Here is a 12,193-nt window from a genome sequence, read left to right as displayed (position 1 = left end):
TTTGACGTTGATAACATGACCTCAGTCGCCTCAGCGCAGGTCACAATGCCATCTCTCAGTGGACTGTTTATTTCACACATCCTCTGACCAGCGGAGAGAAGACAGGCCTTGAGTCTTTTCTCATGTGCCTGTTTGCATTTCAGACCATGTGCCTGTACTGGCACCTCAATGTGTGTGTGTGTGTGTGTGTGTGTGTGTGTGTGTGTGTGTTTGTGTGGTCCTGGTATTAAGCATTTAGGAGACCAAATGTCCCCACATCTACAGTTGAAGTCAGAATGATTAGCCTATAGTCTTTTCTAAATATCTCCCAAATAATGTTTAACAGAGGAAGGAATTTTTCACAGTATTTCCTATAATGTTTTTTCTTCTGGAGAAATTTTCATTGTTTTTTTATTTCAGCTAGAAAAAAAGCAGTTTTAATTTTTTTATACCATTTTAAGGTCAATATTATAAGCCCCCTTAAGCGACGTTTTTTAACTGACTACAGAACAAACCATTGTTACAGAATGACTTGTCTGATTACCCTAGTTAAGTCTTTAAACTGCACCTTAAGCTGAATACTAGCAATATCAGACATTTTTGACCTTGTGGGGACGTTTTTGTTCCCTCATAAATCACAAACTAAAAAAAAGACTTTTGCAGCTTGTTCAAATTACTTAATTAAAATAGGCTGAAATAACACAATTATTAAGTTTTTTAATTATTAATCCATAAATCAATCTATTGAAATTTGTTAACTTTTAGTTGACTATAAAAAATATTGTTATACAAAACAAAAAAAAAATTGACGCAACAGTTTGCATTTATATATTCAAGTTACAACTACATCTAAAAAAATGAAGTTCATACAACAAACTTTATTATGTTAACCAAATCTTTTCCTCTTCAATTAGAGGCATTTTTACATAGCAAAAACCTCAAATTTTTAAGTTGAGTACTCAAAAAAATAAGTTGTTTAAAAAAAACATTTTTAATTAAAATTGAAAACAAATCCAGTTTTATGTACTTAATTACATCCACATTTTCAAGTTTAGAACCTCAAATTAATTAAGCATCTGAAACTGTTTAATTTTTAGTTTGTTTTCAAATTTACTGTTCATGCTTGTTAGAAATACATTTAACAGCAACATTTTTGTTTTCCGGTTAATTTTTTTGGTATTAAACCACAGGTTTTTATTGTTTTACAAAACAAAAATATGTAATGTCCCATATTATCATTATAAAAAGTAATAAAAAGCATCAGTGTGTGGACTTAAAAATACAAAACAACTCAATTAGTGTGGAAACATTTCTTTGGGTTGCTACAAGTTAAATATTGTTTTAAAGTAACTGACAGATATATTTACCTTTAAATTAGCCGCATTTTTAAATTGATGTAATTATCAATATTTTCCTGTTTTGAAAACTGAATAAAATTTATTCTGGCAGCTTAAAGGTTTTAATCTTATCAGCATTTTAGAATTTTTAAGTTACAATGATGTATTAAACCAGGGGTCACCAATCTCGTTCCTGGAGGGCCGGTGTCCCTGAAGGGTTTAGCATCAACTTCCCTCAACTCACCTGCCTGGATGTTTCAAGTATACCTAGTAAGACCTTGATTATCTTGTTCAGGTGTGTTTGATTAGGGTTGGAGCTAAAATCTGCAGGACACCAGCCCTCCAGGAACAAGTTTGGTGACCACTGTATTAAACCATGTAGTGGTTACAGACCTCTTGAGTTATTTTTTAGAGTGTATCATTTTGTGTTGGGACAACATGAAAACATTAAAAAATGTAAAACTGTAAATGTTTTATGTTGAGGTTGGTTTTAGGGTTAAAGACGGAAAATGTATTTAAATTAGTGTGCAGTATCAAAATCATTATGTCTATGGGTCCCCATAGAACATAAAAACCTAACGTATGTGTGTGTGTAGAGAGATATTTGGCGCACTCTTTCTAATGAAGGTGTGTTCTGTGTCATCTCCGTGCTAATGTTACCGTCCTGTGTCTATATAGCATGAACATTTAATTAAGGATGTTGTATTTATTAGCAAAAAATAAATATAAAATGAAAGATAAGGTTAAAAATGAATGTTTTATTACATTTTTCCTGCTCTTTAAAATGTCCTTTATTTTATGTGATTTAATTTTACTTAATTTTTTTGTTAAATTTATTTAAATATTTGTATTGTTCGTTTTAATCTAATTTGTTTACTTGCATTTTAACTTATTTATTTGCTTTCTTTTAGGTGTGTGTGTGTGTGTGTGTGTGTGTGTGTGTGTGTGTGTGTGTGTGTGTGTGTGTGTGTGTGTGTGTGTGTGTGTGTGTGTGTGTGTGTGTGTGTGTGTGTGTGTGTGTGTGTGTGTGTGTGTGTGTGTGTGTGTGTGTGTGTGTGTGTGTGTTTATAAATCATTATCCAAATATTCATTCATTTATGTCTTTTCCTTCGACTTAGTCCCTTTATTTATCAGGGGTCGCCACAGGGAAATGAACCGCCAACTTATCCATCATATGTTTTACGCAGCGGATGCCCTTCCAGCCACAGCCCAGCCGTGGGAAACACCCATATACTCTCGCATCCACACACATACACTATGGACAATACAGCTTATTCAGTTCACATGCTGTAACTCTTTGGACTGTGGAGAAAACCGGAGCACCCGGAGGAAACCCACGCGAACACGGGGAGAACATGCAAACTCCACACAGAAACACCAACTGACCAAGCCGGGACTCGAACCAGCGACCTTCTTGCTGTGAGGCATCAGTGCTAATCACTGAGCCACCGTGCCACCCTTTTTAAAATAGTATTTAATAAAATGATTGGTTATTTGTTAATATTTTAAAACTTTTTTGTTTTATTAATTAAATTAGTCAATTTTTTTTTCAGCTTAGAACCTTTATTAATCTGGGTTCGCCACAGCGGAATGAAGCACCAACCTTCCAGCTGCAACCCATCCCTGGGAAGTATCCATACACACTCATACACTACGGACAATTTAGCCTACACAATTCACCTATAGCACATGTCTTTGGACTGTGGGGGAAACTGGAGGACTCGAAGAAGGTCGCTGGGTTGCTGGTTCGAGCCTCGGCTCAGTTAACGTTTGTGTGTGGAGTTTGCATGTTCTCCCTGCATTCGCGTGGGTTTCCTCCGGGTGCTCCGGTTTCCCCCACAGACCAAAGACATGCGGTACAGGTGAATTGGGTAGGCTAAATTTTCTGTGAGTGTCTGTGTGAATGAGTGTGTGTATGGATGTTTCCCAGAGATGGGTTGCGGCTGGAAGGGCATCCGCTGCGTAAAAACTTGCTGGATAACATCCATACACCCTGGGAAACATCCATACACACTAATAGCTATACACTACGGACAATTTTACCCTACCCAATACACCTGTAACACATGTCTTTGGGGAAAACTGGGAGTACCCAAAGTAAACCCACACAAAAGCAGGGAGAACATGCACACTCCACACAAAAACGCCAACTGACTCAGCTGAGGCTCGAAACAGCGACCTTCTTGCTGTGAGGCAACAGCACTACCTACTGCGCCACTGCATCGCCCAACACATCTGCTTTTTACAGCGTAATACTCAGTGGCATAGCATACTACTCTTGAGTACATTTGAAAGGGCTACTATTTACGATCAGCATTTGAGAGTAATATTTAACAGCAGATACTTTTACGCTACTTTCACTACATTTTTAGGTAAGTAATGGTACTTTTGCTTGAGTATGATTTTTCAGTACTCTTTCCACCACTGCATGTATGTCTTCAAAACATTAGCACTATTTAATTTACTGGAAACAATGTTGTAATATGATAGTCATGGGCTGTTGTGCAGCATGATTTGCTTATTTACAATTTGCGAACAATACTTTTCTGAAATTATATTAAGGAGAAAGTCCGAATGTGCGAATATAGAACCAAATTGACCTCAGTGAAGTGAAGGCTAGCTGTCCGTGAACGTATTTATCGGTTTGTTCTGCAGGGTAAACACTGGTGTCACACTGCCAGCTGCTCCACTGAGAGTTTAGCCGTGCTCTGTCCACTCGGAGGACTGGTGATCCTTCAGTCTGTGCCTTCTCATAGATGACACCCCGCGGGCGAGAGCGCCTAATGAGGGGAGCTCAGCGAATGTCAAAACCGGCGCGATGCGTCATGCATCAGCACGAGCCCTGCGGAGGCGCGGCGCACAGGCACGAGCGGTCGCGGTATTGCTCTAAATCACTGCGCTTTTCTGAGTGTTTACTTTCGAGACTGACACTATACAAATTTACCAGTGCATTCCCTCATGCTTTACACCTAATGAACATCTGAAGACAAGTTTCTCAGCAGCTTCTTAAAAGCAGCTTCATGCGAAAGGGAAACTGTCGTCACTTCGCTGCCATTGCTCCTTGGTGTCAGCAGGGGGCGCGCGCGCGTTGTTTGGGTCCGCGCGCCTCTCCCATGCCTCAGGTGCAGCTCGCGCCAGCAACCTCTTTCAAGCATGGATAAGGATTATTCATTTCGACCGTGTCTGGTGAATTTAGAGCTTTGAAGAATGAACAGCCTCAATCCCTATACTATATAACGCAATAGTCTTCTTTACTAAAGTTATAAAGTTGTCTTGGTTTAAAGATGAAGATAAATTGATTGGCGGAGTGTTAAATCTTTTTAACCATTTTCAGAAAACGTTTTTTAAGAGAACATTGGCTTTTATATGAGGTGAATATAAATGCTATTCGTTGTTTTATAAGTACATGTGTTAAATGGGATGCTCTCAGTATAGAAATATATGGCAGCCTGTTCGTCTGAGAATAATAAAAAAGTGTAAAAAGTAGCAGAAGATTACGTTTCAGATAAGAAAGATCTGTTTTGGTATACTGTAAGTTATGAAGGATTTGTAATACTAAATAAAAAAAAATAAAAAAACAACTATTTAACAGTTATTTTAGGTTTTTCACAAATAATCTCTCATAGAGTGCATATCTCAACAACACAAATATTATAACAGTAACATTTGACAGGGATTATTTAAGGATAAAAAAATGAACTAGATACTTTTTTTTCCTCATTTATTCCTTTATTATTTATACTGCCAGAGCAAAAACAAATAAAAAACAACAAAAATCTTGGGCTTTATAACAAACAATATATATATATATATATATATATATATATATATATATATATATATATATATATATATATATATATATATATATATATATATATATCCCACTGAGACCCCAGTTGCAGCTAAAGTAAAAAAATCTTACTTAATATTTTATGGAGAATTTTAGTGCAAACATTAAAATTTAATTTTTAATACATTTTTATAATAATATGTTTTGTAATTAATATAATATAATAGTATGATAGGAATATTATTTTCAACACATTTCTTAACATAATAGTTTTAATAACTTATTTGTAATAACTGATTTATTTTATCTTTGCCATTATGACAGTAAATAATATTTTACTACATATTTTTTCAAGACACAGCTTAAAGTTACATTTAAAGGCTTAACTATAGGTTAATTACAATAGGTTAACTAGGTTAGGGTAATTAGGCAAGTTATTGTAAAAGGATAGTTTGTTTTGTAGAATATCGAAAAAATATACAACATAAAGGGGCTAATAATTTAGACTATAAAATGGTTTTAAAAATTCATAACTGCTTTTGTTCTAGCCAAAATAAAACAAGTAAGTCTTTTTCCAGAAGTAAAAATATTATCAGACAAACTGTGAAAATTTCCTTGCTGTTAAACATTCCACTTGCTGGAAAATATTAAAAAATGAAAATTAATTAAGGGGGGCTAATAATTCTGACCATGAATTATTGATGATTATAATATTATAATTAATATTTAAAGAAAAATAATTATTCCTGAGTTTTTACAAAGAAAACAAATAAAAGCTTCTCCCATTTTTTTGAAATTGCTAGGAGTTATATTTTAATTCAGTTTTTATAGTGCATTCCTTTTGAGCTTTTCAACCATTATTGGCAGAGATAAAAGGTACAGTATACTGAACAAATGCTATTTCAAAAACTTATAGCATAATAATAATAATAATAATAATAATAATAATAATAATAATAATAATAAAACAATTAATCAACCACAACAGTGTAAAATGTTATCAAGTAACCTTCAAAAATATATGACGTGTATAAAATTGAGCATTTAAAATGGGATTTATCAGCCAAAAAACTTCTAACAAAATAATATCAGTGACCGTGGAATAAATAGGGGAAAACGAACATACAGTTTGTGCGTAATTGCTATAAAAATAATGTTAAATGTTAATTAATATTAATTAGATAAAATTGTCCTTTGGCCCGGGTATCCCCTTAATAACTTATGGGAACAGATGCAACAAATGCTAATAAAGTATAGGCTACCTGTAACCTGTCACGTACACAAAGCGGGGAAAAGCTTTAATAATATGCCCTTTGCGCGACCGAGTCTCACTCCGATGTCTTGTAGTGTCAATCGGTCTTTACGTGCGGGTTCTGGCGATTTCCTTCTGACTCTGGAATATAGTCGTGAGGCTCACGCACGCGTCACTCCCACCATCCAAGCCACCGATAACCGGAAGCGACTATCATCCGTGATATTTGGGAAGACGAGCGACAGCTGAGAGCGCCTTTCAATGGATTAAAACATCGCCGCGTCTCCTCAGCCTGTTTGACAACAAGCCGCCTTTTAATGGAGGGAAAACACAATAGAAGGAGCTAAGGGGGGTGAACGTTATTGGAAATCACCGCCATCCAGGTTCGAGCCTGACAAGCATTGCTATGGTAGGTAAAGATCAATTGAGAAACGTCTAGAAAGGCCTGGTATATGAAAATCATATTTCAGCTTTCTAACTCTGTAGATACAACAACAAGGGCCAGGATTGTAAACATATTACTGTGAAACTGTTATAAACAAGCCGTTTCTTTTTAAAAAAACAAGTGTTCGGTTGGTCAAAAGACAGTTGATGACTAGGACTTAATGTCCAAATGGAGAATATGATGATGCATTCATGTAAAGGTCACCCTCTGGCTGCTCTTCATCAAACTGAATGGGATTATGATCAAATCACGTAAAACACAATCATTAATCGTATTCTTATAAAGAGAAACTGAGGCATATGTGTGCGCAGTAATTGGGATGATCCAGACACATATAAGGCGTTTAAACAGGATTTGGATCGCTGGTATTATCGCATATCAAGGGTTTTACACCGGATTTGTCAGCGTACCGGACAGATGTTTGGGTTTCTGTCCGCCGGTTGCCTCTGGAGATGATGTTGGTGCTGAATTTGGCTGATCTGCCAAAATTAGGGAGATCTTTCATGAACAGAGGGGCTGCTGTCGACTGTTTATGGCTTAATAGGATAATCTCTCTTGTTTTGAGAATTTCACAAGACGTTGGCATTTCCACCCAGCACATTAATTACATTGATAATGATTGTCATTGAAAAGAGAAGCAAACGCGACCCCCTCCTTCCCTCACATTTCCACACCCACCCACCGTCGCACACGAGAAGGGGGTGAAAAACACAATCCGAGGACACCAATAGGTGACAATTCGCAGTGGTAATGTGAACCTTTATGCCTCTGAAACGCGTTTACATCCTAGACATTTTTGGTCAGTGAAAAAAGGCACGCCCAGAGACGTTTTCTCTGTCGCCTAGACACCGTTTAACCCTTTGGGTGGGCTTCTCGTTACGTGGAATTACATCAATCTCGGTTTCTCAGTCGGTGTCGTCAGGGCTGGAAATGTAGAGCTGCTGTAGCTCCGGGCGATGTTTTTTGACACAAAACTCTGTAAATGGCCGTGTAAATGGTGTCATGCTCGGAGTTCGTTGTGTTTTGGGTGGACCTCGAGCTTGCGGAATGGAAATAAACGGAGACGTCAACATGGCGACAGCTGCTTCGCCCCTGCGCTCGAGATGAATACTCATCTATAAAGGTAGGGCCTTCAAACTCACCTTGGGCTTCTGTTAGCACTCAAGACAGAAATAAACATCGTGATGAACACCATCCTTCCATTAGATCATCTACATTTGTTTTATGTAGGCACTCAGATGTTTGACTTGTTGAACTATTTACTATTTAAGAAGAAAATGCTAGAATTAACGTTTCTTCGTTTTGAACGTTGACTTGGGGCAGTTGTTTACAGTTAGCATTTTTCAGACTTTTTTGTATTATTATTATAATCATCATCACAGAAATATATATCAAAATCAAAGGAATAGCTTGTACCTTAAAATAAACTACATAAACATTTAGGTTTGTGTTTTAATGCCTTCATAATAAACCGAAGAAATTTGCTATGACTTAATACCGTGAATCACCTGTATTAAATACGTGATCGTCAACGTGTTTGGGAAATGTCATTGAGAGAAGTACGCGAATATGATGACGACGTTGGAGGAAGCGCGTGGCGGATGACCTGAGCTGAGCCCAGGCGGAAGCGCGCGCACCTGTGTTTCAGCACCATGGAGAGCAGCTGTCGCGAATCCTTATTATCCAGGACGGAGCGGAACAATTTTAACGCACATTTGAGGAAAAAGTGTCACATTTATGATTAGAAAGCAACTTCAGAATCTATGCATTAACCGGTCTCGTAAGGAAATGTCAAATGTTGGCGTTTTGGTTGAGTAATATGATTGTCAGATGTATGCAAAGATATCGATGTTTAAAATAAGCTGAAATAATCCTAACATAAACATTCAATAAAAAGCAATATTTTAAATGGCATAACCATTAAAAAAATTTATGTTTTCTTTTTTAATATGTGTAAAATTATTTAATGTGATGCTAATATGAAGTATCACATGACCCATCAGGAGTTCTTATACTAAGATACTTTGTTGTTCTTCAATATCAATGTTGAAAACAAGCTGTGCTGCTTAATGCTTATGCAGAAAATATAATATACTGCAATTCAAATGGCATACAGTTGAAATCAGAATTATTATGCCCATTTGTTTTGTTTCTTTTCTTTTTTAAATATTTCCCAAAAAATGTTTAACATTTTTTTCTTCTGAAGAAAGTCTTATTTGTTTTATTTCAGTTAGAATAAAAGCAGTTTTTAATTAAAGAAAACATTTTAAGGTCAATATTATTAGCCCTTTTAAGCTATATATATATATATATATATATATATATATATATATATATATATATATATATATATATATATATATATATATATATATATATATATATATATTTGATAGTCTACATCAAACCATAAATAATAACTTGCCTAATTACCCTAACCTGCCTAGTTAAACTAATTAACCTAGTTAAGCCTTTAAATGTCACTTTAAGCTGTATAGAAGTGTCTTGAAAATATCTAGTCAAATATTATTTACTATCATCATGGCAAAGATAAAATAAATCAGTTATTAGAAATGAGTTATTCAAAGTATCATGTTTAGAAATGTGCTGAAAAAATCTTCTTTTTGTAAAACAGAAATTGGTAAAAAAAAAAAAAAATAAACAGGAGGGGCTAATAATTAACGCGGTTTAACAATTTTGACTTCAACTGTAGGTAAACGTGTAGGTAAATGTATCATATACAATAGCACATATTTTTTGCCAAAACAAACTTTTAGTTGGCATGCGACTAATCGCTATAAATTTTTGCCCATCAATATAATTAACTGATTCTCAATAGTAACTATAATTAGGGCTGCACGATATTGGAAAAATCGGACATTGCGATATTTTGTTTTGCTGCGGTATCATGATATAAATTTATTTCATTAGATGAATTGAATAGCTCTATTTGGAAAGATTTCATTCATTTAGATAGAACAGGATAATAAAGTATTTTGCATAAATTATAACAAATGACAAGCATATATAAATACAACAGAGCAAAGAGAAAAGTGAATTAAAGAGCTCTTTATGGCTTTCCAAAGAGTCCAACAGTATTCAAGAACAGAAATTGCATAATCAAACATAAAGTAAAATGATCATCACTGTATAAATTGTGTAAAAATAATAACATTTACTATTATCTTTATCATTTTAATAAATCTAATCCTGCGATGTGACTATTGTAGATACACACACTGCGATATCAATGCTCAAACTATTTATTGTGCAGCCCTAATAATAATAATAATAATAATAATAATAATAATAATAATGATAATAATAATAATAATAAAATTCAGCTTCGCATAACAGGAATAAATAACATTTTTAAATATTTTTCTAAATAAACACATAACAAAATGATTGTTTTAGTATATGTATGATGAAATCATGTATTTTCTTATGCTCACCGCTGTACAGTTTGCAAAACTTTGACAGTGTATGCCTATACTGTGTGATGGAGTGTGAAGGCTTCTTTCTTTCCCTCACATCTGTCAGAATTCATATACATGCTGTCTTTATAACACAAGCAGTGTGTGAATATTTAAACACGACTGTCATGGTTTGAGGAGAAGTGTTGAAGGCAAATTCTGACACACTTTGGCTGCCTAGTGTTGGCCTGCAATATTTGAATCCACCTTCTTAGTGACATACTGTCAAGACCTTTCAATATCCACCAAACAAAACATGAAGTAGCACGCGGTATCAACTGAGGTGACTGATTTTACACTGATAGTCTTTGCTATAGTCATGAATATCTGAGCAGACCTTGACAAGGGTACACTATAATAACAATTATTGATCCCTACTTTTTTTGTAGAGTCAAATGAACTTTTCTTCTCAGCTCAACTTACTTCAATTAAACCGATTAACTTAAAGTAGCATTATTATTTATCATGACGATGACCACATGTTGCTGAAGTTTACAAACTTTATCACGATACTACAAGAGAGTGTATGTTTTTTGATGGATCACCAGAAATGAGTAGTGGTATCTTTGATTTTTACATATACAGTTGAAGTCAGAATTATTAGCCCCCTTTTGATTTTATTTTATTTTTTTAAATATTTCCTAAATGATTTTTAACAGAGCAAGGAAATTTTCACAGTATGTCTGATAATATTTTTTTCTTCTGGAGAAAGTCTTATTTGTTTTATTTCAGTTAGGATAAAAGCAGTTATTAATTTTTAAAAAAAACTTTTTTTGGGAGAAAATTATTAGCCCCTTTAAGCTATTTTTTTTTCTCGATAATCTACAGAACAAACCATCATTAAACAATAACTTGCCTCATTACCCAAACCTGCCTAGTTCACCTTATTAACCTAGTTAAGCCTTTAAATGTCACTTTAAGCTGTATAGAAGTGTCTTAAAAAATATCAAGTAAAATATTATTTACTGTCATCATGTCAAAGATAAAATAAATCTGTTATTAGAAATAAGTTTTTAAAACTATTATGCTTAGAAATGTGCTGAAACAATCTTCCCTCCATTAAACAGAAATTGGTGAAAAAAATAAACAGGGGCGCTAATAATTCAGGGGGGCTAATAATTCTGACTTCAACTGTAAGTGGCCAATATGTACTTAAATTGTGCTTAAATCCCAGCACTTTTTCTCTGTTTTGACTCTGGAGACAGGTGCGCTGTAGGGCAGGGCTGGGAGTAATGGCACTCCAGAGGGTTGGCTCATTTTTGGAGGTGGTTGAATAAGTGGATCATTGGATAAATGCTTTGATGGGTGCATGCATGGATGAGGGAGTTGTTTTTTTTACCTCTGTCCTCAGAGGGAACAGGCTGAACTGGTTGGGTGATGGAGAGGGTGAGAGAGAGTATAACAGCTCACAGACCCACATGCACATAAACAATTGCTGTCGAATATTAGTCACAGTTGCAAACTGAAATCTAGCCCAGAGCACCCAGGAATATTTTGTCTGGAAAACATTGCTAGTGTGAGTTTTGCAGAGAAGAAGTAAAACTTGGTTAAAAAGCCTTACTGTGCCATGACACTAACTCTTAAACTATATTTTAACTGTAGTTTTTGACCTTTTCCGCGATGTGGAAGTAAGTAAACTCATTTTTAAAACTTCTGATTCAGTTGCCTTTGGGAGAAATGACAAAGAATAATAAACGGCAGAAAACGGTCAAAATATTTGCTGAACAAACAGGAGTTCATTGTAAATGATGCAGTATTTAACTGTAATATGAACTGTATTTTACTGTAGGACAGTTATGCATATGTTACTGTATTTTAATGTTGCACTGTGAAAATTACTGTATTTTTTTAAGTAAAGATATTCAATAATGTAAATACGAAGGTAAATTTTCATATAAATATACATACAGT

General features: G+C 34.8%; 1 protein-coding gene and 1 long non-coding RNA gene across 9 annotated transcripts in view; both read left to right on the top strand.

Annotated features, from left to right (window-relative positions):
• LOC147843375 (uncharacterized) overlaps positions 1 to 12,193 on the top strand; it is a 704,457-nt gene that overhangs the window by 189,513 nt on the left and 502,751 nt on the right. The window lies entirely within an intron of this gene.
• Positions 6,574 to 12,193, top strand: part of scn1lab (sodium channel, voltage-gated, type I like, alpha b) — a 76,992-nt gene continuing 71,372 nt past the window's right edge. For 5 of the 8 annotated variants that reach the window (XR_015492804.1, XR_015492803.1, XM_087255686.1 and 2 more), the window contains exon 1: positions 6,574 to 6,770. The gene's annotated coding sequence lies outside the window, so the exon portion shown is untranslated. Of the gene's footprint in view, positions 7,930 to 12,193 lie in introns of all 8 variants that reach the window. The other 3 variants (XR_015492805.1, XM_087255688.1, XM_087255690.1) reach the window with 1 other exon arrangement.

This window comes from Danio rerio, chromosome 6 (assembly GCF_052040795.2).
Source record: "Danio rerio strain M-AB ecotype USA chromosome 6, GRCz13ab, whole genome shotgun sequence".
In the NCBI taxonomy this organism is placed as follows: Eukaryota; Metazoa; Chordata; class Actinopteri; order Cypriniformes; family Danionidae; genus Danio; species Danio rerio.
Note: the sequence above shows the minus strand (reverse complement) of the source record. Positions and strands in the feature narration are given on the sequence as shown.